Consider the following 27,970-nt stretch of genomic DNA (forward strand, 5'->3'; position numbering starts at 1 on the left):
TTATAGGTCCTTCCACTTTTTGTTTTTTATCTCTTTGGCACACAAGCCTAGGAATAGTATAGCTGGGTCAAAGGATATACACGTTTTATAACCCTTTGGGCACAAGTTCAAACTGCTATGTAGAATGATTGAATCAGTTCATAATTCTCCCAATAATTCTCCATTCATGTCTCCATTTTCCCACATTCCCTCCAAATTTTATCATTTTCCTTTTCTTTCATAATAGCCAAACTGTGACAGGGTAGTAACTCAGAGTTATTTTAATTTTAATTTCTCTAATAGTAATTTGGAGCATTTCTTTACATAACTATAGGGAACTTTACATTCTTAGAAAACTGCCTGTTCATATCCTTTGATGATTTATCAACTGGGGAATGACTTGTATTCATATATAGTTGACCCACTTCTCCATGCATTTGAGAAATGAGGCCTTTATTTAGAGACTTATTTTTAAATTTCTTGTACTTTTGTAATTGCTGTGTATTACTCTCCATGTTATTTCCCCCTTTTTAGTTTCTGACCACTACCTCCCCAATTTGCCCTCTGTTCTCTTAGTCCTATCACTGCTTCTTGTATGCCCTTCTAATCCTATTTTCCAGGAGGGCAAGATGGATTTCTTTACTCAATTGATTGTGTATATTCTTCCCTTACTTAGCTTATGTTGGTGAGAGTAAGGCTAATATGCTCCTTTCTTCCCTTCCATTGTAAAAACACCTTCATATCTCTCTTTTTTTTATTTAAACATTATTTTATTTGGTCTTTTTCATACATTATTCACTGGAAACAAAGATTGTTTTCTTTTCCTCCCCTCCCCTCCCCCCCGCCTTTCCCTCTCCCATAGCCGACGCATGATTCCACTGGTTATCACATGTGTTCTTGACTCGAACCCATTTCCCTGTTGTTGGAATTTGCATTATAGTGTTCATTTACATATCTCTCTTATGGGAGATAATTTACCCCATTCTATTTTTCTCTTTCCCCTCCTTCCAATGTATACCTCTTTTTCATGGCTTTTAAATTTTTTTTATATTATATTATATTATATTATATTATATTATATTATATTATATTATATTATATTATATTATATTATATTATATTATATTATATTATATTATATTATATTATATTATATTATATTATATTATATTATATTATATCATATCATATCATATCATATTATATCATATATCATATCATATCATATTATATTATATTTTTATATCCTCACCTTGCTCACTGTCTATGTATACTCCTTCTAACTAACTGCCCTAATAATAATAAATAAAATTCTTTGGAGTTAAAAGAATCATTGAACCAAGATGGTAGCATAGTAGCAATGAAGTTCTGAACCTGCTCTGAATATCCTTTCAAACTGATCTTTAAAAGGCACCTCAAAAGGATAGGAGTCAAAGCAAGACAAGGGATGGGTCTCTCCCACTGAATACAACTTGAAAGGTAGGCAGAGAGAGTGGATCTCCATGATATAAAGAGGATTGGGACAAAAATGCACAAGGAAAAGCACAGGTTGACAGACCCACTTACTTACCACCCCACACACAGAAGCAGGACCTAGGCAACTTCAGGATCCTGGGACTTGGGCTACACCAACAAAAGAGCACTACAGAACTACCCCTGGAATGAGAGCTCCATAGCACTGGGTCTACTCAAGCCAAGGCAACAGTGAAGAAAGCCCCAGGGCAAAACCCCATAAGCCAGAAGCTAAGGCAGAAAAGATGAGCAACTTGCAGATCTCTCAGTCCTCCAGGAGGAAAAGGAGCAAACAGCAGCAAACAAAAACCAAAACCTTTTGACCCTTGAAAATTTCTTTAAGGAAAAAAAGGAAAAAAAAAAACAGAAGCAACAGGAGACGGTGAGAAACAAGCAAACACATGCGTAATCTCAAAAAAAAAATGGAAATTTGTCACAAGCTTTTGAAGAACTCAAAAATCAAATGACAGGTAGACAAATGCGAAAAAGAAAGTAATGCAAAAAGAAAATAACACCTTAAAAAGCAAAAATAGAAATCAAAAGAAGAAATAAGCAGGTTAGAAACCAGAATTAATTGACCAAATGTGATTGTGAAGAGTTGAACACAACTAAAAAGCAATTGAACAATCATTGAAGAGATAAAAGGTGAGTATTTATGAAGGAATGAAGGGATCACTAAAAAAACAAAGTCACTTTTTCAAGAGCTGGTCATGCCAGTGTAAGGGAATTGCTGCCCCCCCTCCCCCCCATAGCTCACAAAAGGATGTTAAATTAATTGTAAAAATTCAACCATGTCAGAAGATCCCTGTAATTATTCATAAAGGAAGCAAAGTGATAGGATGAAGAATAATAAATCACACGTCCTGGTCATCTTTAAAATCAGTTCACTAAAGATAGGCTTGGAGAAGAATTCCGTTTCTGATGGGTAGAGTAGAAGCTGCATGGAAGAAACTATGTGGAGCTGGGATAATGGAAGTGAAAGCAGAGATGACCACTTTCAGGAAAGGTACCAGCACTCTGGGAATACCAAGGCAGAAATTGTTCTTGCTGAAACTCTAATGTACTAAAGATACCAAGGATTTAATCCTGTATTTTCTTTCTCCCCTTGAACTCATTCATAAAATCCTTAACCTTTTTCCTTAGGCACAGGAAAATTATGGTTAGCTCTGTTTTAAATAACTTTCCTGTTTTAAATAGTTATATTGTCTTCATAAATAATGATAACCAGCAGTATTTGATATTTGGGTGTACTTATTGGGAAGATATTTGGGATGAGGTACCTGAAGGGAAAACATACCTAGGGAAGAGAAGCCCTCAGGTGTTTTGCCAGAAGTGCAGACTCTGGTTGGGAGTTAAGAGCTAACAATAAAGAAAATTATAGATATTTGGTTAGTACATTCCACACTAGAGATGGAGTATTAATATTGTAAATTTTAGATTTACTCCACCCTGCTTAGTCTTTCGAATTCTAGCAACCAGGAATGTCTACACCCTCACTTAAGGATTAATTGTGAGGAGGATGGCCTATGACTGACATGTGCTAGCAAGTGACAAATCAGAAACAACTGACTGACCCCCTGGGCTGTCCTAAGCCAAGCTTAAGCTACCACTGGTACATGTGAGATGCAGGAATTGATGCAAAGAACTGCCTATATATTTCCTGTCTCTTCCTGTGAGTACTTGGTCGGTGGTGTTGGGAGCTCTTGGTGGGGTTTGGCATTTGCGGCTTGGCAGTGAGGTTACTGGGAGAAGCTTTGTAGCATGGTTTAGGTGAAGCGTCTTCCCTGAGCAACCTTGGTGAGTGATAAGACTGATTCCTCCTTTCCTTTCCTCCTGAAAGGCACTATCCTCCTAGGAGGCCCCTCATCTTGGAGGAGGCCTCATGGCTGGAAGCCAAGGTAGATTTAATCTTCTGAGAAGGCCCCTTAGCTGAAGCCTCTGAACTTCCTTTGACTTACTCCAGGCCAGAGAAAATCTCCTACCCATTACCCTCTTCTCCATCTTAATTTCTTCCTTCTATTATAATTAAACCATCATAAAATCCCAAACTGACTTGAGTATTTCATTGGGATTGAATTTTAATCTCTGGTGACCACTAATATAATATAGTCAGTCAACAACCCCTAATTTTACCCTTAACAAATTCAAGAATCCTATCTGAAAACAAATTAATTAGGTAGCTAAGTAGACTAGCAGATAGATGCCAGGTCTATGGTCAGGAAGACTTGAGTTCAAATCTGACTTCAGATCCTAGCTGTTGTGACTTTGTTTGTTCTAGTTTCCTTATCTGTAAAATGAATTGGAGAAGCCAATGTCAAACCACCCCAATATCTTTCTCAAGAAAACCCCAAAAGGAGTCACAAAGAGTTGGACATGACTGAAAATGACTAAACAACAAGGATCATAATAGGAGGATAATATGTGAATAGATGGTAAACTAATTCAGATCACCACACCATTACCCTAAAAACTGCTATACAAGACTTAACTTAATTTCCTTTTCTGATGTTGTTACTAGACTGATAGATCATAGGAGTGTTATCCTTAGTATACAGAATACTTTGATTTCTGCAAAACATTAAAAAAAACCTTACCTTATGTTTTATAATCAATACTAAGGATTGATTCCAAGTCAGAATAATGGTAAGGATTAACCAAGGAGTAATACAATTTCTGTTTAAATACCTTCAGAGGTCAGAAACTGACTACTTGTCAAAGACATCTTTCTTTAAATTATGTATTTATGTTTTCAGATATATATATATATATATATATATATATATATATATATATATATATAGAGAGAGAGAGAGAGAGAGAGAGAGAGAGAGAGAATTTTGGCAATTGTTTTCTGATATTTTAGGATTCAGATTTTCTTCCCTCTGCCCAAGCAATAAATAGTTTGATATAGGTTATAACAGTGCTTTCATACAATACACATTTCCATATTGTTCATATCATATCATGATAGATGGCACATATCATATACACAATAAAAACTCATGAAGGAAATAAAGCGGAAGATGACATTCTTTGATCTGCACTCAGACTCCCAGCAATTCCTTCTTTGGCTGTGGTTAGCATTTTTCTGTAATTCCCTTTCAGTTATCTTAGAAACTTGTTTTGCTGATAATGATTTAGCCCTTCACAGTTGATCATTGTATAATGTTTCTGTTACTATATACATTGTTCTTCTGACTTTACTTCGCATCAGTTCATATAAGTCTTTCCAGGTTTTTCTGAATTCATTCTGTTCATCATGTCTTATGGTACGATAGTATTTCATTGCAACCATATATCAGAACTTGTTCATCCATTCGCCAAGTGATGGACAACTACTCAGTTTCCAATTCTTTGCTACTACAAAAAGAGCTGCTAAAATATATTGTAGGAGTAGGTCCTTTCCCCTTATTTCAGATCTCTTTGGAATAGAGACCCAGTATTGGTATTGTTGGGTCAAAGGATAGGCATAGTTCTCAAGGTTGATATCTCTGCTTCAACCAATCCAAACAGATTTCCTACTACACTTTGGGAAAGATACAGGTCTTGCCCACCTAGTGACATTTAAGGTATATTCTCACTTGATGAATGAATCAGGGCTGAGTGGGTGTGAGTGATTTTGACTGACTTGGGTGACACATCAGCATTGAAAGATGTCTTTGATATAGACATTATGAATGACAAGAGGATGAAATGAATGATTTTGATTACACTAAATTAAAAAGGTTTTTTACAAATAAAATTAGAGCAACCAAGATTAGAAGGTAAACAACAAATGGGGAGGGGGATTTCAAGCAAGTGATGGTGGGGACCAGGTTAACTAGGAAATATATAACAAAATAAATAAAAACACAATATAACACAGATAATGCTAATTTGTAGTTTTTCTAAGTCAAGTCCTGTAGAGAATACTTTTTATTTAATTTTTTTTTAATCCTTACTTTCCATCGTGGAATCAATACTGTGTATTGGCTCTAAGGCAGAAGAGTGGTAAGGTCTAGGCAATGGGGGTTAAGTGACTTGCCCAGGGTCACACATCTGAGACCAGATTTGAACCTAGGCCCTCCTGTCTCTAGGCCTGACTCTCAATCCACTGAGCCACCCAGCTGCCCCCATTTCTATTTAATTTTGATACCTTTGGGCTGAAGGACTTGATCATGTCCTCTGGGGCCAATATTGAATGAAGAGCTAGTTCAGAATCCAGGGGACTGGGACAAGAGGCAAGCCAGGAGATAATGTTATAACTGATTGCCAGAAGACTGCTGAAAGGAGGGTGGAGTGGGGCAGAGAATATCTTAGTGTCTGTCTCCTCTTCCTTCTCTCCATCTGCTTGCCAACTCAGTCAGAACTTCGAAAAGTCTGAAAGTTTTTGGACTTTCCATCTTCCCATCAATGTCCTAGTAGTATCTTTGGAACAATTGATAGCAGAGTCTGAATCAGAAGCAAAGGACCAATTGGATAAGGGGAGAAAAGCAGATTCAAGACTCTGAAATGCCTAGAAGAAATATTATATCAGAGCCAAGCGGAAGGTCTTGAAGACTCCAGAGTAAAAGCATTTCTAGGAGTTGTAAGTTAACACCTACCCCCCTGCCAGCTTGTTCTACACTTGAGCCCACTTTCACCTGGACTCTTATTGTACTTGTGGGAGAACATGTCCTAGACTTTTGAGGGAGTACTTTTGTATCAACTGTTCTTTCTCTATCATTTTAGCAAATAACCCTTCCGAAAAGCTAATTAAGTCTGGATGATTAATTGATATCAACTGATAATAATAGTGGGAAGTTCTAATGAGGGTTCGTGAGCTATAGCATTAGAAGGACAACCCCAAATCCTTGAAAGCTTGCCTAAAACTCTGAAGAGGACAAGGTCCACTCAAGTTCTGATAATCCCATTCGTCAGTGTGAGCGTGAATTGAAATAGCAACTCCAGAGCCATATGTGCTACAGAAGCAAGGTTTCCATGTGTTGAGTTGGAGAATTTGTTTTTAAATTCTGGCTCTGCATCATCTATACCTACGTGACCTTGGGGAAATTATTTAACCATTCTTTGTTTAGTTTTCATCTTCAGTAATATAAGTGCGGTAGGACAAGATGGCTCACAAATTCCTGTCTATCTATGGAAATCTGTCTCCTTAAAATAATGATTCCTTAGTAGTAGTTCCGTCTTCCTAGACCATCCAAAAAAGGAATTTACTTCTTATTTCACTCACCAGTCTCCCTGAGTTTTATCCAAACTGAACATTGCTAATTACTTGATCTAGTCTTTTTTTGGTTTGATCTATCATCTCCTTACCCTGGACTATTCCCATAGTCTGCCTTCTCTGCTTCTTGAAGAACTACTCTGTTTCCTTTGTTTAGTTTATAGACTAGAGTAATGGATAAATAACTGAGATTAAAACCAGGAAGAACTAGTTCTGAGACTTGCATCTGATACATCCTGACTGTGTGACCTTTTATGTCACTTTTTAAATGCTCACAACTGATCCCTTTGGTAATATATTTTAGAATTTTGTCAGGAACCAAAGAATCAAAGTTTGGCTATTTACTCATTTATTTTTGAAGCTTAATCTTTCTTCGGGGTGTATGGGGTGCTGAGGGGGGTAGTATCTCTGGCACGGAGGACTTTTCGTGCCCTCTTAGGGCAGGTCTCCAGCCTCTGACCCTCACCTGACACCCAGCTCTTACTTGTGGCTCCCAGTAGCTGCTAGCAGGCAGCAGCGGCCACACCCCAGGCAACGGCTTTGACAGGCCGGCTAAACCTTGTGAGGGTAGCCATCGGGTCGTCGACCCCTGGTGAACCAGGGCTTTGCTCACCCAGCATGTGAAGACTGTTTCGGCGGAACAGGTGGAAGAAACCAACAAGAAGGTTCAACAGCTGAGAGGGCGACGCAGCAAAGCACTGTGGAGTGCTTAAGGAGTGTTGGAGCACAAAGGACAACAGGGCCATCCAATGCAGCTGAGGAAGTCTCCAGGTGTAAGGACCTCTCGTGCCAATGGACCCAGGCTTCCAATGCCAAGAGAGTGGGACTGTCTCTGTGCATCGACTTTTCCACTTAAATCTCCTTCACGCACAAGTGTCTTTGTGCACACTCATCTATACACCATAGATGAAAACACACAAAGACAATCGTCATCCTCGGTTACCGAGAGACTACTACTACTAATCTTTCTTCAGCCTCTTGTGGAAACTTCTGTGTTCTCTACATACTTGAAACACCCACACAAAAAGCCTCTTATCCTCTGTTTTAGTTCTAAGTCAGAAGAGTGGTAAGGGCTGGGCAATTGAAGTTAAGTGACTTGCCCAGTCACTTAGCTAGGAAATGTCTGAGGTCAAATTTGAACTCAGAACTTTCCATCTCCCCACTCAACTATGCACTAAACCACCTAGCTGATTCTTCTCTCTACATACTTTTAAACAAGATTGGTAGAGGTCCAGTAATCACTCAGGCCAGTTCTTTCAAGAGTCAAGGAGCAGTTCAGCTGGACCCAGTCACATGAATTCATTGACAAGTATTTGTTATTTGACCATTTCCCCATTTATCTTGGGTTTCCATTGGCTAACTGTTTTTGTTCTATCCTTGCCAGCAGTGATGACAGAATCACCACTTCCTTGGTTCCTTGCCTAGAACTTGATAACCCTTAGCAATGCTTTTTGAGTGCCTTCTGGTAATATTATTGTTACCACAGAAATTGCATTCCCAATTTTGATCATCTTTCCTTTAAAAATTAAATGTATTGGTTGCCTTTCAAATTTAATTGGTCTTTTCCAAAATAATTCTTGATTTCATTTATGAATTTAATTTTAAATTTTCTAATCAAACCGTTTCTATTTTAATTTAATGATCTTTTATTGTATTTTCTCATTTTTCTAAAAGCAAGTACAATTCCTCATATTTTTCTCTTTTTTTATTGGCATTCGAGGCTACGAATTTGCCTTGGAATTCTTTAGCTGTATCCTAACAATTTTGATGTTCTATTATTACTATTCTAATCTTTGAGGTGATCTCTCATTTTTCCATAATTCATTTTAACCGAGTTATCTGCAAAATCATTGTTTAATGTGGCTATAGACTTGTTTTCTTTTATTAAAGTCATGTGATTCCCTTCTGGTTTTGTTGAAGAGTAATCTTGGAATGTAGTTGTAGTATCTGCTGGCCAGGTTTGTACTTTGAGCATTGCCCCCTTCCCTTTGAAAGTGCCAAAGGGGGAAAGTATTCCATGGCTTATGTAGCATCAAGGGATTAATGTAAAAGGAAATTGAGTGGGGTACATTGATAGGCTACGAAAGTGGTTTTGGTTTTTAAAAACCCTGACCTTCTGTCCTAGAATTGGCACTAAGTGTCAGTTTTAAGGCAGAAGAGTGGTTGGTAATTGTTATTAAACTAAGAGATCAGGGTCACCTAGCTAGGAAATATATGAGGCTAGATTTGAACCCAGGTCCTTCTGTCTCCTAGCCTGGTTCTCTATCCACTGAGCTGCGTAGATACTCCATGAAAATGGATTTTAAGAATAAGATGCTAAATTTCTTTATAGCATTGACAGTCTTCGTATCCTGAGACACAGTAGGCACTTAATGCTTGCTGAACCAAATTCAATCAAATAACAGCCATATTGGCATACTTGCTCTAAATGAAACCAGAAGATCTAAAAAAAGATTACTAAATTTCTCTTAAACTTCTGCTAAATTTCTCCTCAGTGAAACAAAGGAGGCAGCCCAATGCAGTGTAGAGAAGACTAGGTTTTGAATCAGAGGAATTAGGTACCCCCCCCTTCCTCCCCCATTACAAAAAACCAATATTGTTCTTGGTTGCCATGTTTCTCTATTTGGCACAGAAATTGTCTTCACAGGCTAATACAGATTCTAGAGGTGTTCAGGTTCCCTATTCTAGGAACTCTTTTGCTTTAGTTAAACTAATCTATGAAATGGTGATAATGAGAGTCAATTTGCTTTTATCCATCTGCCATTTTCCAGAGTTAAAAGCTCCTTTAAATAAGTTAGGTCAGAGTTTTGTTAATCATGCTCAGTGCAAGTTTGATGGTTTTAAGGAACCTCAGAGGTTATCTAGAACAGTCCCCTCATTTTATGGGTAAGGAAACAGTGGTTTAGAGAAATGTAGCAACTAGCTGACAGCCAATCAGTGGGTAATTGTTGAAGGTGGGATATGAACCCATATCTTCTTCATTCAAATCTAGCAGACTACCTCTGAGAAGGAGAAAAACAAATAGACATGACATGGCACAGTTCTGCCATCCTTCTATATGATTTATTTCATTAGCAACGATAGTGCAATGGATACCTTCTCAGTTTCTAATTTGATTTGTGAGGAAACAGGAATAAGAAGATAAATTCTAAGAATAACTACACTTGACCAGTTATATACAGAATAAAACATGCTTGAGATGATGCAATTCTAAGCTACTCAGAGACTGACTTATTTGTATTTTTAAAACATATTTTCATTCTATTCAGTATGACTAATCTCAATCAGCATTAATTCTATTTTGGCTTGTAGATAATGAAAGGAAATGTAGGAAGGTCCACTTTGTATTTTTGGCATGTATGAAGGCATCTCTCCCCCTTATTTAGCCCAGATTTAACTAGCAGGCTGACTTCAGATTTCAGTTTCATAAATAGACAATTATAGAAAAGTCTGTCCAACAACAGTATTATTTTGCAAAGTAACCTAGGACCAAGTACAATGACTGTAGCTGTTTATTGTAATATGAGATTTAAAAAGTTAAATCAAAAGGAATTTTCTTGAATGGTTTTAAATGTGATTTATTTTAGACAACTTGAATAACATATTTTCTTAGAACAATGCCTCTACTCCATATAAATCAAGGAAAACAGAAATGAATGAAGCTCCAGATGACATCATTCTAAGTTTATCCAAGTTCTGGCATGGTATAGATGACAAAAAGCAGCAGCCAGTTCTAATGACAGATGATGCAAAGTAATCAACTAAATTTGGTAAGATTTTTTCATTGCTAAACCATCCTTAAAGAACATCATAAATGGGTTCACCCATCTTCACAGAAGTCCAATAAAGTCACCATGAGTTCTAGATTACTATTGTTACCTATGAACATTGATAGTTTTTTTTTAAATTACAAGGATATGTTGAATTTCCAATCATAAAAGTTTTTCCATTTGGCTTCTGTTCTTCAAGTCTGCCTTGGAACTGATTTGATGCCATTTTGGATATATTTTTATAGGATTCTTTTGTGAAGTTCCATCCTCAGGACTGTCAGGAGAGGTATTTTCACCAACAAGTGCATCATCAATGGTACCCTTTGTCCTCTTGTCTTCCCCTACCACCCCATCTGTAGGAACAGCCTCTTCTGATCTCCCCAATCTTTTAAATGTCAGAGAATATCTCATTTTGGTTGATGATGTCTTGGTAGATGATATTGGAAGTGAATGGAGGAAAGTGACTGTGGTACTATTGGTGCGATTATGAGTACCACAGAGGTAGACCTGCCTTTGGGGGTGGGGGGTTATGTGGAATGACTTTCATGATGTCCCAAAGAGGAAAAGATTTCAAAAGAATTGAAACTCAATTTCCCCCCCACCCAAAAAAAGGAGAGGGATAGAAGGAACAGCCAATACTAGCAACAACTGATCCATCCAAGCCTTCTTTCTTAACCCTATAAAATCTTCATGAGAATAGTCTTTCCATTTACCAAGGATCTTTTTGATGAGAAATCCATGAGAAGTGAAAATTCATAGGTTTCACAAATTTTCTTTAACTAACAACATTTTATGGCCCTACTACTGCCTGAGAGATGTAGAGAACATAAGACCCTTATTCTGTATACTGATTATTGATTTTTTAAAAGCTTTTCAATTGATAGAACCAAATGTAGCCTTGAAGGCAGTCCTCAAAAAGGTGCCTGCCACTCATACATTAGAATTATATAGGACTCTAGTAGAGATGAGACTGGGGATAGCCTTATTTAGTGATTCATAGAAAGAGTTGGCATAGAGTGAGTTGTAATATCAAGCAAGGGTGCTTGCCGTATCATGGATGATGTCTTACAGAATCCTCATAAAAGGAATATTAAGAAATTCTCCAGCTGCTCCTTTTTGTCCTGCCTGCAAATGACATTGTATCAAATGAGAGAATATTTATAAAGCATTTGTTTTTGCTTGCCCTTTGGATTTTTTTTAAACCCTTACCTTCCATTTTGGAGTCAATACTGTGTATTGGCTCCAAGGCAGAAGAGTGGTAAGGGCTAGGCAATGGGGGTCAAGTGACTTGCCCAGGGTCACACAGCTAGGAAGTGGCTGAGGCCAGATTTGAACCTAGGACCTCCCATCTCTAGGCCTGGCTCTCAATCTGCTGATCTACCCAGTTGCCCCCTTGCCCTTTGTTTTGAAAAGGACCAAGTAGCATAATGGGGTGATGTCTTGACTTACCTGTGAATTGGATTTAAGTGAGACAGAGTTGTATAAGTTGTCAGCTTTACTTTATCTTCCAGAGTCATCGAAGTCCAATGGCAGGGCAAGTCAAGATGACTGACAATGCCAGTGAAGGCAGTGGATGACCTTAGTATCTTCAATGTCTGACCCCAACTCTAAGCACTCCATAGTTCCTGCTTTAGTTGCCTTCATGACTGTTGGAAGAAATTGTTCTTATCCCCCCATTTCCACCAGGAGAAGCATTCTGGGGGTACAAGTAGACACCTACCTATCTCATCCACTGGTTTAAAGCCTATGTGATACCTTCAACTTGGTTTAGCCTGTCTGCCAAGATAGTTTTACCAGACTGGTCACTGCACATGCCACAGCTTCTTGGAGCCACAGGTGAGAATCTGATGAAAGATGGACACCAAAGATGGATTAGCATTCCTGAAGAGAGTATGGCAAACCCTTACACCAGAGGTGTTAGCCCTTCATGCATATTCTAGCACAAAATAGGTACAGTTCAAATGCTTATTCCTTTCCTCTCACTTCCTACTAATTACAACACACTCTAGAACATCACAAAGTCTCTTTAATATAATTCAAAGCAGCGTGAAAGAGTTCATCCACTAACTAATCATCTGCTTGAGAAAAACATAAGAGTTGAGAGATGCATTTTACACATAATGCAAATTAGTTTAAAGAGCAGCTTTGGATAAGCACTACAGACCAGTAAGTTGGCCATAGAATTGAACAGGAGTTTGAGCTATTTGATATCAGAGAAAAAACACACCCAGTGATGCCAAATTGCTAGCTACTTTAGAAGCCCTATAACCGTGGTGGTGAACCTGTGGAATCCATGCCAGAGTGGGCACTCAGAGCTCTCTCTGTGGATACATCCACCTTCAACCTAGCAAGTAGTTCAACAGAGTTCATTACTATAAAGTCAGAGGGACACAGGACTTGGGATTACTCCCCTCTCCCTCTCCATGCACACCTGAGGGCATCACCTGCCCCTCTAAAAGGTTCACCATCACCATCCTATAATAACTCATGTTCTTCCATAGGATATAGCTATAGACCACAATCTCAGAAATATGAAAATTACAAATAGCCCCATAGGGCAGCATCATAGGTATAAGTAGAATACAACATCTTTTCAAAAATGACTTAAATACAATAAGTGGTATTACAGGACATTTTGGAGGATATGTATGAGTAGAAAAGGATGTGCAGGGAGAATGAATAACAAGAAACAACCCAAGTTTTACATTTGCACTTGTAAACCATTAAAGTAATCTCAGGAGGGTGCACATGGTGTTGGACAGACACAGAATTTGTACAAAGATGCGTTATGAGGGAGGAGTAGAGATGGCCAACGAGGACCCAGTTCTGGTTCTGCCCATTATATATCTATGTGGAAGCTTTGTAATCTTGTTTCTGAGAGTGGATGCCCTTCCCCTCCCTGACTCAGAGCATGCACAGATGTTCTATTGCTTTATTGTCAATCTACTGTGTGGTGACCAAAATGTTATTTGGCTGCTGAATTATAATTGAATGTATGCACAAAAGACTCTAAAAATGGAAGAACTCTCTCTTGCCTAGTGATGAGTGGAGCGATTGTAATTGCTGCGGTAAGCTTCAAGGTAGTGAGAGAGGTTACTCTAGTGGAAGTGGTAGCTATTTGGTGCTACATCTTATTTCTCAATTCATGTCACCACAGGGCTTATTTTTTCTTAATTTTAGCTGTATGAGAATTAGAGATTGGTAGATCCAGTGTTGACCTTGTTAATCTCAGAAGGATAGAAGAGCCACCAAGATTGGAATCCATGGCAGAATCAGCTGTAGCCAAGGACAGCAATGAGCCAAACCCAAGGAGAGACCTACTTGACTTAGTCCAGTAGTGAACCCAATACTGGGTTGGGGGTGGTGTCCAGCCTTCTCCGTGGCCCCAGTATCCACTTACCGACTTCCCTCACCCTCATATTCTCTAAAGCTGGCACCCACATGAGGACTCACGGCTGTAAAGAACTGAATCATTGACCCATTTAGGAAGAACTCTCAATATAAAGAGGGAAACATTCAAAACAACTGCATACAAAATTTTCAATAATTAAAACTCAATCCTTTTAGAAATGGATTTAGTCATACCTGACACATCCTGCCTCTGATGGTTCCTGGCTATGTGACCCTGGGCAAGATACCCAAATGCTTAGGGCCCCAGGCAAGTGTTCAAGACTGTGCTGCAGAAAGGGTGTTGGCCTGCACTGGTAGAGGGAACTTTTTCCTTCTCAAGTTCCCCTTGTCAGTGAAACCACAAATTCAGTCTCTAGCCATAATTCCATCACTACTGTGGGAAAGGCAACATGATGGAGGGAACTGAGTACCAACTGCATTTGATGTTGGTAGACCTGGATTTAAGGCCAGGCTCAGAGCTCTGTGACCTGGGTCAAGCCACTTTGTTTCCGTGAGACTCAGTTTACTTCATTGTAAAATGGGGTTAATGATACTTCACAGAATTGTTTTAAGGAAACTTTTTTTGTAAATGTTTAAAGCCTTCCAGAAAGGTGAGCTGCTATTTTCATACCCACTTTATAGGTGAGAAAAGTGAAGATGAGAAATGAAAGGACTTGTTCAAGGTCACACATTTATTGGTATTGTTTCTCATACACAACACTATCTCCTGTCTCTCTGCCTTTGCACTAGTTGTCTCTCATACCTAAAGTGGTGACCCTTCTCGTTTCAGCCTCTTAGGGTCCTGAATGCCTTTCCCATTCCATTTGTCTCCTCACATTGCCTTGTATTTTACATGCACGCACATGCACATTCACATACGTACTATCTGTTGTTACCCTTGATGAAACAGACGTCAAGATCAAGGGCTGTTTTCACAATTGCTTTGTACTGCTGTCTAACCCAGTGCCTGGCACATAGTGGGCACTTGACAAATACTTACTGACCGGAGGATCTGGAACTAGAACAATCTCTCAAGGATATAATTCATGAATTGGTGGATTCATCTGACCAGATGATTTCTAATGCTTTCTAATCCCATGGTCAGATTCTACGACTGACTATGATTGCGATTCCCCTTCCTCCTCCATCCTCAATACTGGTCCTTCCTGAAATGACCTTCTGGGAATACCTATAGCTTCATAATGAAACCACTACTGAGCAGCTACTGAGACTTCGAACTACAACAAGGTGGAGATTTTCTGCAACTTTCCGTTTATCAAGATTTCTTTCAATGCAGCCCAGTTACTAATACCATTCCAGAGGTTTCTGTAAGCAAACAACTTTAGTCTGCTTTGCGATTTGGCCAAGTGGGGCAGGAAGCTTTGACCATCAGTCTAGGAGAGGGGTCAAGAACTCATGACTGTTGATGTTTAATATTTATTAAGCCTATGCTGTAGGAGGTACTTCACAGAACATGCTCAACCTATGATGTGACTCCCTGCCTCTCTAGGGACTGGTCATTGGAGTCATTTGGATCCTGGGAGACTGAGGCCATGAGGGCAAATGTTTATGGGGAAAGATGAGGAAGCAACTGAAGAGGGGTAGGGCCATGAGAGACTTTCGTGACCCTGGTTCACCCATTCCTCCCTGCTGCTAGCTCCAGGGAAGGCCTCACAGGAATTTCAAGGGAGAAAAGATGTGATCCAGTAGGCTTTCAGCCTGACTCCAAGGCCACAGGCAACTGTGGTCACTATGTGGAAGAATGATTGTTAGAGAACAAAGATTCCCACAGCCATGGGATTAGAAAATGTGGCTTTAGCTAAGGAAATTGTTTCCTTTCCCACCCTATCTCAATCTCTTCCCCAGGCTCAATCAGCACGGAACATCGATTATATTACGTAGCCAACATCTATAACAAATAAAGCCCATGACATATGACCACACGTGTCGCCCATGTAAGCTCCGAGGAAACCTCCCAACTCCTACTACCATAGCTGAGTCTTGGGCGGGTTCCAGAACAATTCTACATCTTCCCTAAGAATCAGAGGTGATTTTCTAATGCAAGAGGGTTCTTGAGCTTTTTGATGTCATGGATCCCTTGGGAAGTCCGTTGCAGCCTATATACACCTTCTCTGAATTATGTTTTTAAATGTTTAGGGTTACAAGAAAACCAATTATACTAAAATGCAATTGTCAAAATATTATTAAAGCAACTTTGTGGATCCCTTGTTAAGAAACTCTGCTCCAGTGCTACCAGGTTTGAGCCCCACAACTGGTATAAGAATCATTTGGCCAACTTTAAGTAATTTTTGAGAAAGGGGTATTTACTAAGGTAATACAGTAAGAAAAGCACTCCTCCCCACCCCCAAAAAAGTCTGTGACATACTCGCCCACTAGGACATACAGAATCCCAGAAAAAGTGGGCTCAAGGCTAAGAGAACACATATGACCAAGGGGTAATTCATAGCTTTTAGTTGCTGGAAATTCTTTTCTTCCATCTGCAAGGTACTTAAGAAGTTTCTTCCAGTATCATGCTGTTTCTTTGATAGTTTCCTTGTAAAACCTTGGAGCAATGTTCAGTCTGTCCTTGGCTCTTAGTATAGACATGGCTCTCATCTATTCTAAGGACATTTCTAGGACACCACTGGAAAGATGGAAAGTCCAAAATCATCCAGAACCTTTGAAGCTCAAGAGAGTACCCACCCCCCCATCCAAAGAGGACCCTGTTCTCTTTTGTTTTTTTTTTTTTCCTAGCTGTATTATCTTTCCTTCTATGGCTCTGTCCTGGACTCTCTTCTTTTTCCATATTCACTCACTTGGTGATCTCATCTGTTCCCATGGAATCAATGATCAACTCTATGCAGATGATTTCCAGACCTATATAAACAGTCCTAATCAGATTCCTGAGCTCCAGTTCTATATTATCAACACCCTCCCCCATTGGACATTTTGTACTAGATAGTCCAAAGACATCTCAAACTCAACACTTACAAAATAGAACTCATCATCTTTCTTCCAAGTTTTTTTCTTCTTCTAAAACTTCCCTATAATTCTCATGAGGACCAGGTCCATCAGAGTTTACAACCTTCATGTTCTCGACTCCACTGCTCATCCCCATGCATCCATCCATTCAGTTTATACACCTTGAAATTTCTTTGGCCACAATGTCTTTCTCATATATCTCCTTCTCTTGACTCACATATTCACCCTAGTAAAGGGTGACTTTATCACCCCTTACTTGGACTATTATTGTAGTTATTTCTCCTTCATTTTCCAAGAGGACTAATGACATTATGGGGTGATGTCTTGACTTGTTACCCCAAGTCTCTCCTTGCTCCAATTCTTCCTCCACATAGCTACAAAACTGATTTGCCTAAAGCATGGTTCTCTGAGTGTGCTATACCTTCATCCATTTGGTAAACTCCAAGATTCCCGATTACTTTTAGGATCTAATACAAACTCCTTAGTTGGCCATTTAAAGTTCTTCACCACCTGCCTCTGTCCACATCCCTCCTTTCCATAAACTCAATAGGTCCTTCATATGAACCCACTTCAATTCAACCAATTTGCAATGATGATGTTCTCAACACCTTCATTCATTTGCCCAATCCTGTAACTGATTTATCCACCTCCCTGCATTTGCATCAGTTGTGCTCCCTGCTTCGAATGTTCTTCATCTTCCCCTCCACTTCTTAGAACCTTTAGTTTTCATAAAAACTCAGCTCAACACCACCTTCTGCTTAAGGGCTTTCCTGATCCTCAGCTGCTAAGCTGCTAGTGCCTTCCCTCTAATATTCCCTCTACTGTGGCTATGTCTTATGTAAATCCATTGATATGAAGGCTGTTTCTCTCATTAGAATTTGCATTCCTCAGCAGTGGGAAGAATTATTTTTGCTTGAAATCTCCAGTGCTTAGCTTAGGGTCTTGGCACATGGAAAATTCTTGATAAATGTTTGTTTTCTTGATTGATAGTGGAAACTGAGGCCTGAGAGAGTTGGAAATTTCCCTGCATTAAATCCTAGGTGGAGACATAATAAACTAGGCAGAAACATCAATAATAGCAGCAGGAGCAGCAGCAGCAACAACAACAAAACAGGTTCTGTTCTCAAGGAGCTCCCAATCTAACAGGAGAAACAGCATGCAAACAACTACATACAGCAAATAGAGGGGCAGCAAGGTGGCTCAGTGGTTAGGATACTAGACCTGGAGTCAGGAGGTCCTGGGTTCAAGTGTGGCTTCAGTCTGTGTAATTAGGATCTGCTCCCCAGAACTCTCTCTCCCAGCATTCCATGTTCCTTCTTAAATTATATGCTAATGTAGGGAGGATATAAGTTTTGTGTAGCCCTGCTTCTCTCACTCTCTTTTCCTTGATCACAGCATCAGATGTAGGCTGGAGAACTTATTCATGTGGGTTTACTTTTTGTTAGATAATTAGGTTTGAACTTCCATTTATTTTAGTTTACTTTCTTTCTACTTCAAGTGATTATTAATAAACCTTATAAATATAGTACTTGGAGTTATTGGATATTAATTTTAAATCTTACAGATACTTCCTAGCTGTGTGACCTTGGACAAGTCACTTAACTCAGATTGCCTAGCCTTTGCCACTTTTCTGCTTTCAAAGTGATATTTGTTTTGATTCTAAGAGAAGATAAAGGTTTTAGAAGTCTTTTTTTAAAAGATATTTTATTTTCCAAATTATATGTAATTCATTTACATAATATTTAAATGCTTGTATGTTAAAAATGAACACAAACCCAAGATATTTGATAAAATAATAAATAGAATAAACTAAATAGAAATAAAAATGAACAAAGGGATGACAATATTAAGTAGGAATGAGGAGAAACTTCTTGATGAAGGTAGAAATTTAGTTGGAACTTGAAGGAAACCAGGGAGGCCAGGATATAGAGATTTGGAGGGAGAGAATTCTAAGCATGGGAGAAATGCCTGGGGTTGGGAGATGGATTATTTTGTTTAAGAATCATCAAAGAGGCCAGTGTTGCTTGATCAAAGAATACATGAGGTGGGGAAGGTTTGGGAGAATAAGGTTTAAGAAGACTAGAAAGGTAAGAAGGAGCCAGATTTTGAAGGGCTTGGAATACTGAGCAAAGGAGTTTATCATTTGGTCCTAGATAAAATAGGGAGCCACTGCAGTTTATTAAATTGGCAGAGGTGGGGAGACAGGGCAGTGTTAACATCTTCATAACTGCTTGAGGAAAATCCATTTGTTATCTTATTGGAGAATGGGATGGATGGAGGAGGAAGAGACTGGAAGTGGAAAGACTCATTCAAGATTCCCTAAAGTAAATCCCAACTTACTAATGCTTAGGATTCTTCTGAAGAGAGGAAGGTCCCCAGAGGAAGGGGGTGATCACAATAGAAGACAGACTTTCCTTCACTTCAAGGAACAGTCTCCCTCTGGACTAAGAGCTCCGGCTAATGGGAGCCTGCTGTTCACGTTCATTCAAATTTCACTCTGCCTATTTTTTAGTCTTCTTCAAACTTTGTTCCAGTTTTCAGGGAGACAGAACAGCTTGGCCTGTTTGTTATCTGAAAGACCACTTCAGTCAAAGAACAGAATGAAAAAGCTTGGGAACTTGATTCAGGGGCAAAGGCTCATCAGGAAAAACAACCCCCTTGTCATCCTCGCATCTTTCTCACCTCCTCCTTGAATCTTATTTTCCAAGTTTAATCTTGTCCCAAGCACTGCTTCAAAAATACATTTTCATCTTTTCTGTGGCTCACATGAATATTTTTTAAACTTTCACCTCATGTCTTAGAACTGATACAAAGTATTGGTTCCAAGGCAGAAGAGCAATGGGGGTTGAGTGACTTGCCCAGGGTCACACTGCTAGTTTGTGTCTGAGGTCAGATTTAAATCCTGGACCTCCCATCTCCAGGGGTGGCTCTCTATCCACTGAGCCACCTAGTTGCCCCCTCACATAACTATTGAATGGAAACCTCTTTGAGAGTTTGAATGAACTTCCTGGGTCTCATTTCTTCATAGATTCTCTGGGGGAATATAATAGGAGAGTCATCTCCCCAGAAACATGGTATCCTTCTTGCCCTTTGCTCTGTGGCATTTGGGCTTTTGTAAGGTAGTACTGATGGGTCTTCAATTTAATTCAATTAATTAACAATTATTAAGTACCTACTATGTGACAAGCAATGTGCTAACTGCCAGGGGTATGGCTATAAAACTGCAACAATCCTTGCTCACAGGAAGGAGGTGGTTAAAAAAAGATTATTCAAGTAATCAAAAAGCATTTATTAAAATATTTGTTAGTTCTGAGATGAGGAAGAGAAAGATGGGGAAACAGCAAAAAGGTGATGGGAAGAAGAGAGGAGGGACAGAAAGGAAAAGAAAAGTTGATAAGGGAGGTGAAAAAGAAGAGAGGGAGAAGAAGAGAAGAGAGGGCATAAAGGAGGATTCATACCAGTCAAATGTAAGTTTCTTTTTTGAAAAAAAAATTTCATTTTCCCAATTCCATGTAATAATGATTTTCAACACATGTTTTCAGAAATTATAAGCTCTAAATTGTTTCCCTCTCTTCCCTCCCTCTTCTGTAAGATGCTGAGCCATTTGATCTTGACTATACATCTTGCAAGACAGATTTCCATATTGGTCATTCTTGTGAGAGAATACTCTTAGAAAACCAAAATTCAAAAATAAAAACAAATATATAGTAAAAAATTGTATGCTTTGATCTCTACTTGACTCCAATAGTTCTTCCTTTGGAGGTGGATATCATTCTTTGTCGTAAATCCTTCAGAGTTGTCCTGGATCATTATATTGTTGAGAGTATCTAAGTATTTCATAGTTGGTCATCATACAATTATAATTTTTTAAAATTTTATTTAATTGATTAATTAATAAAATTTTCCCATGGTTACATGATTCATGTTCTTTCCCTCCCTTCCTGTAGCCAACTCAAAATTCCACTGGGTTTTACATGTGTCATTGATCAAGACCTATTCCCATATTATTGATATTTGTTCTAGGATGATTATTTAGTATCTACATCCCCAATAATCCCCATCAACCCATGTGATCAAGCAGTTGTTTTTTTTCTGTGTTTCTACTCCCATAGTTCTTTCTCTGAATGATCACCATACAATATTGATGTTACTGTGTATAATGTTCTCCTGGTTCTGCTTATTTCACTCTGTATCAGTTCATGTAGGTCTTTCCAGGTTTTTCTGAAATCATCATGTTTATCATTTTTTAATAGCACAATAACATTCCATCACAATCATATACCACAATTTGTTTGGTAATTCCCCAATTAAAGGATAACTCCTCCCTTTCCAATTCTTTTCACTGTACAGGGAATTGCTATACATATTTTTGTGCAATAGGTTCTTTCCCATTTTTAAAAATCTCTTTAGGATACAGAGCTAGTAGTGGTATTAGTGGATCACAGTTTTATAGCACTTTGGGCATAGTTCCAAATTGTTCTCCAGAATGGTTGAATCAGATCATAACTCCACCAACAATGCATCTGTGCCCCAAATTTGCCACATCCCCTCCAATATTTATCAGTTCCCTTTCCTGTCTTATTAGCCATTCTGATAGGTATGAGATGGTACCTCAGAGTTGTTTTAACTTGTATTTCTACTAATCAATAGTGATTTAGAATATTTTTCATATGATTATGAATAGCTCTGATTTCTTTATCTGAAAACTATCTGTTCATATACTTTGAGCATTTGTCAATTTGGGAATGACTTTGTATTCTTATAAATTTGAATGTAAGGTTCTTGAGAGCAAGGCTTACTAATTTTGGTTTTGTGTCTCCAGTGCCTCCCCAATGCAGGGCCAAGCACATAGTAAAACATTTAGTAAAAGGTTGTTGAGTGATTGGTATACAGATTGGTATACAGAACTGAGAGGGACTTCAGAAGCCATGTCCTCCAACAACTCCATTTTATAGATTAGGAAACAAAACTGGAGGTTAAGGGACTTGCCCAAGATCACATAGTAAGAGTCGGAGGTAGAATCTGAACCAAGGTCTGACTCCAGGGTTCTTTCTTTCCACTGAAAATGTTGGCTTCTGATGATCACAGCTCTACCTTTTCATCTCACAGGATTTCTCTTAGAAGAATCTTTATGAAGTCACAGGAGCAAGATTCCTGTACCACGGTTTGGGCATTGCTATGGGCATAGTACCCTCTCTTCTTGCCAATCTCTCAACTGACTAGCTAGCTGTACCAGTGGAAAAATAAAAAGGGCAAGTCATGCTGGGTATCTTGGCATCACAGATGCATATCTGTTTTTGATAGTTCTGGGTCAGGCTCCCTCAGTGAGGTTGTGTGTGGAAAAGCCTTTTGAATGCCCCCTGAAATCCTAAATGGAAACCTGGGCACAAAGGCGGGGAGAACAAAGGCTAAGAAATTCAACAAGGAAGGAACATTGAAAAATGGAAAATGGAATTAAAAAAAGATAGAAAAGGAGGGGGAACAAGAGGGGAGGAGAGAGAGACGACAAAAAGGAGGAACAAATATGGAGAGATTGAACAAAGGAAGCCAGGGACAAAGGAAACCACTCTGTGGATACCAGCTGTCTCCTAAGTGACAGAGTCTTAGAGGGGGCAAGCGCTAGCTGATCTCAAATTCAGGGGACTTACCTGAAATGATGAAAACACAGGAAGCTTTGAGGGCCCGGTGGTGATCCCTATTCACTTTACAATACAGATGGGAAAGGGGAGGGGAAGAACTAAGAGGCAAAGTCAGGAGGAGTTGACTTTGTCTAAAACAGCAGAGTAGTCATGGAGGTCGGAGTGTTTATGGTGGGCCTGAAGTCTGTGCTATATGAATAATTGCCTGTTTCTACTTTGTACCTTGAGATTTGTGAAAACACTGTCTTTAAAACAACCTTTGGAGATAGTATATTAATATATCATCATATATTAATAAATTCATACATTATATATTAATTATCTCCATTTTACAGATGAGAAAATTAAACCTCATGGAGATGAAGACTTTCCGGCCATCATTAAGAAGCCAGGATTCACATTTAGGTCACTGAGTCCAACTTAGCACCTTTCTAGTTTTCTAAGTTGATTCCTTAGACTTTCTCTCCACTGATGCTGAAATGATGAACTCCCTGAAGACATAATTTCACTTATTCCCCTGTCCTCCCTTCAGGCAGCTAGCTAATTGGTACAGTGGGTAGGAGGTTGGATTTCTAGTCAGGATGATCTGAATTAAAATGCAATCTGAAATACTTATTAACTGTGTGACCCTGGGTCAGTCACTTAACCATTGCCTCCTTCAGTTTCCTCAACTGTAAACTGGGGATAATAACAGTACCTAATCTCCCAGGGTTGTGGCTAGTATAAAATGAGAGTCTTTCGGCCTCTTTCCCTGACAAAGTCAGATCTCAAAGTCTTTAATTGGACATCCTCAACTCAAGAGACTGTGAACTTGTTTGAAAAATATTGTGATAACTGTATTTCAATCTAATTGATTTCCTTTGTAATCCTACGTATTTCATTTTATATATTTAAAAACGTGCTTCAGAAAAGGAGCCTGTATGCCTTATCAGATTGCCAAAGGGGTCCATGGAACAAAGGAGGTTACAAATCTTTTTCCTAAATGTGTGCACCATGAATTCAGGTCAAATCAGGGCCACTCAGATTTACCTGAATTAATTTAGTAAGCATTTATTAAGCACCTGTGTATTCTAGGACTCTGGGGATACCAAACCAAAATTGAAATGTAGTTCCTATTCTCAGTGAGCTGGCATTTTTGGAGTTAGGGAATGATTTAGACAGAGAGAGACAGAGAGACAGAGAGAGAGACAGAGAGACAGAGAGAGAGACAGAGAGACACAGAGAGAGAGACAGAGAGAGAGAAGACGATGCAAAATAATTTTGAGGCTGGCAATTTCTAAGGAGGAGGGGAGGGAATTGGGAAACATACCAGAATGACCACTTTTCTTTTTTCCATCCTTCATCTTGGTGTCCTTGCCTACACTGGGCTAGTTAATGTTTGGTCAGGTTTAAGGAGTTGTTCCTACAGGAGACTAAAATAACAAATCCTGAACAGTATGAGATTTTAGACCGTCCATTTCCGCCTTTGGCCGAGTAACTCGAATTCCTGTCCTTTTTCCTTGGTGTCTCAAACAGCCCATCTTTTGGTATCATGCAATTGGAATTGCAGAGCCAGGGAGTTTTTAGACCTCAAAAGGGCTTTATAGAGAACTCTCTCCTTTTCTACAGAAGAGAAAAGATGACATTGAAAGTTGGGGGGGTACAGCTGGGGCCAGAATCCAGATCTCTGGACTCTCAGATCAGGTTTTTTTCTTCCATCCGGTACCTTGGAATTGTCCAGACCCCAGGTCGGCTTTGGCCCCTTCCTGTACACAGACTTGGCCAGGAGAGTCTGCAGGTGTGCAGAGATATGGATGACCTCTGCCTCCATGGGGCCAATGGAGAGGAAAAAAAACACCCTAAACCCAAGTCATAGGGTTATGGAAACGGCCCAGGGCGTACTGCTTCTTTCTGGGAATACTAAGTTCCCATTAGTTCTGGCGAACATATTCAGAGCATATGGAGCTGTCTAAGCACACACTTGTACTATATTTCAGTGAATAAACATCCAGGCCTATTGTCCCTTGAAGTACATTTTAAATGGGTAAAAGTTCAACATATGTTGCCAGTTAAAGCCATGCTGTTTGTCCCTCATAGAAGAGGGCTCTAAATCAGTAGGTTTCTGGGGCCCAACATGGGCATCTAGGCAGGCTTCAGGCTTCTCCCTCTTCATACTCTTCTCACTTATCAGTTTGGTTTTTTAAAAAAGATTTTCTGATTCTCTGTTTTCAAACCACAGTTACGTCCTGGTACCCCACTCCTCAACGCTGAAATCTCCCTGGTCACAAAGAAAAACAGTTAAGCAAAGCATGCAACCCCCCCAAAAAATACCAAAAAAATCCCAACTGAAAGTGTATCCCACATTCTGTAGCCATAGATCTCTTCTCTGCTAAATAGAGGAAAATCTGTTTTATTTCTGCTCTTAGGCAATCAAATCTATGACCGGCTGCTGTAGTTAATTTGAATTTGGCTACCTTGTATCATTGTTTATACTTAAATGATTATAGTTGTAGAATATATTTATATTGTATATTTGTGATATGTTATCTAGTTATATAAAAACATATTGTATGCAATATAAATATAATGTATACAATTTATATTGTATGCTATACAATATAACTATATTTAGACATTATTTTTCCAGGTCATCTTCTTTTTTCTTTTTTTAAAAATCATTTCATTTGATTCTTCTGTTTCTCTGAATTCTTTGTTTATTAAACCCTTACCTTCCATCTTACAATCAATAGTGTGCATTAGTTGCAAGTTCTAGGCAATGAGGGTTAAGTGCACAGGGTTGCATAGGAGGGAAATCCCTGAGGCTGCATTTGAACTCGGGTCCTCTTGATTCCAGGCTGGGCACTTGTATCCACTTTGACCTATTGTTGCTTTTAATATCTTCCCCATTCACAAAAAAGGAATGCAAATTTATACAAATTAATTCACATTAAATATCGGGCTCATTATCAAATCCCACTTGCCAAACCACTCAGCAATAATTTTCAAAAACAACAGCCTTGTGTTTAGAGTGCTTATATGTTATATATATATATATGTATGTATATATGTTTATATGTAAATAAACACACATACATATATATATGTTTAATGAAACCCTGATATATTCATGCATTATTAGGCCTTCTGGTCTTTACAACAGCCCTGTGGTCCTATGGTGGGGGTGATGGGCATTATTAGCATCTCCAATTATAGGGATGTAAAGAGTGAGGCTCAGAAAAGGGAAAAGCCTCCTCTAAGCTCACACAGCTCATTAGTGGCAGATCCAGGATGAAGACAGCTTCCTAAGCCCTACTCCGGCCTCTTGTAAACTCCGACTTCTTCCTCTTTCCCTCCAGACTGGTGAATCAGGCTTCAAATAGGTTTGCATGCAAGAGAAGGATGGACTTTTAACAGTTAGATGCTCCTTGTTTGCATTCCCACACTAATAAAGTCCTGTGTAAAGGGTACCATTGATTAAGTCTATCACCCTCTTTCCCTTCCCTCCCCCCACTTTTGTTTTGATATTAGGGTTCTGAGTTTTCACTCTATGACAGTTTACATTAAAAAAATGAGGTGGTTACCCTGTCTCCTGCTCTTGGTTGCTTTCCTTGCTATTGTACTGAGTATCTCAGAAATGTTTGTTCACCCTTAAGGGAAATAGCACAACTGTTGTCTAGTTGTTTTAGTCAGGTCTGACTCTTAGTGACACCATTTGGGGTTTTCTTGGCAAAGGTACTGGAGTGCTTTGCCATTTTCCTCCAGATCATTTTTTATACATGAGGAAATTGAGGCAAACTGGGTAAAGTGACTGGCCCAGGGTCACATAGCTAGTAAGTGTCTGAGGCCAGATTTGAACTCAGGAAGATAAGTTTTCCTGTTTCCTGATTCAATGCTCAAACAACCATCCTGTAATAGATGCCAAGTAGGATGCTACTATGTTGGGTTTGATGAGCCAGTTAGCTCTGCCATATTTTCCCCCTCCTTTCTCAAATATACTATATCCCTAAACTTAGCCCAGATGAAAAAAATCCATGATTTGAGAAGATATAGCTGGTGGCATTAAGAGGATAGATTAGGAGGCAGGCAGTATAATACACTGGAAGATAGATGGCTTTGAAGTCAGAGGATCTGGACTCAAATACCCACTCTGATGGTTATTATTATTATTATCTGTGTGACCTTGGCTGTATCACTTAACCTCCCTAGGCTCCAGTTTCCTCATCTGTAAAATGAAGGAGTTGATTAGCTGCCCTCTGAGGTTCTTCCCATTCTAGAACTATGAACCTATGCCTTTTTTTTTATAAAATAGAGGTGATGGAAGGTCCTCATTAGGGTAGTAGTAAGCAAAATGGAGAAGAAAGGATAAAAATGAGGAATATTTTAAATGAAAAGTCACCAAGACATGGATACAAGAGATGGAACAGAATAATATTGACAAGGGCAACTAGAAAGATAGATATGGTAAAGCTCTGTCCTAGGCCTTATTCTGATTTAAATTTTCTCTCAGTGACTTCAATAAAGGTATAAATGGCTTTCCTATCACCTTTTCAAATGACTTGGAGCTTAGAGGGATGGCTAATACATATAAGGATCCAACATGATCTGATATGCTGGAATAATGGGCCAAGTCTAATAACATACACTTTCAATCAGTCAACAAGCATTTTTATTAAATGATTCCTATGTGCCAGACATTGGCTGTGTGGGGGAATATCAACTGTGCAGGTAGGTGGAGGAGAGATGTCTACCTAGACAATAAATCATCGTGTGAAGGAACCTGGGGCTTTTACTGGAACATAGGTTCAATATGAGTCAATAATGTGGCATGATACTGGAGAAAGTGATTACAATTATAGTCTGCACTAACAGAAGCTTATTGTCTAGAACAAGCGAGGTGATTGTTCTACTATTCTCTGTCCTGATCAGATCACATCTGGAATATGCTTGTTCATTTCCAGGGGCCACACTTTAAGGACAGTGACAACCTGAAGCATGTCCGGAAGAGGATGACCAGGATGGGAGTGAAACAGACCATCTCATGTGAAGTTCTATGGAAAGACCTGCCTGAGGAGATTTGGGCAGGGGAGTGTTTGGGGGTGAAATGTGATAACTGCTTTCAAATATTTGAAGAGCTGTTACATGGAAAAGAAATTATTCTTATTTTTCTTGGCCCTAGAAGGATAGAACAAGAGTAGAGGGGTGAAGTAGGAAGTAGATTTTGGCTCAACAAGGAAAAACTTCTTAACAAATTAAAATTGGCCAAGTAAAATGGATTGCCTTGGGAGGTAGTAAGTTCTGTCCTCCTAAGGATCTTCAATCAGATACTGGATAAACAGTAGTTGGGGTGTCTTATTTCTGTCTCATATATTGGGCAAGGATGACCTCTTAGGTTACTTCCAGCACTTAAGTTCTGTATACGTTGGCTCATGGAGTTCAATATGGTGCCAAAGGTTGGAACCTGAGTGAGTGGAAGAATGATAGATAGTACCACAGATAGATATGTTGGGATAGTGTCAAGT

This window comes from Monodelphis domestica, chromosome 6 (assembly GCF_027887165.1).
Source record: "Monodelphis domestica isolate mMonDom1 chromosome 6, mMonDom1.pri, whole genome shotgun sequence".
NCBI classification, from domain to species: domain Eukaryota; kingdom Metazoa; phylum Chordata; class Mammalia; order Didelphimorphia; family Didelphidae; genus Monodelphis; species Monodelphis domestica.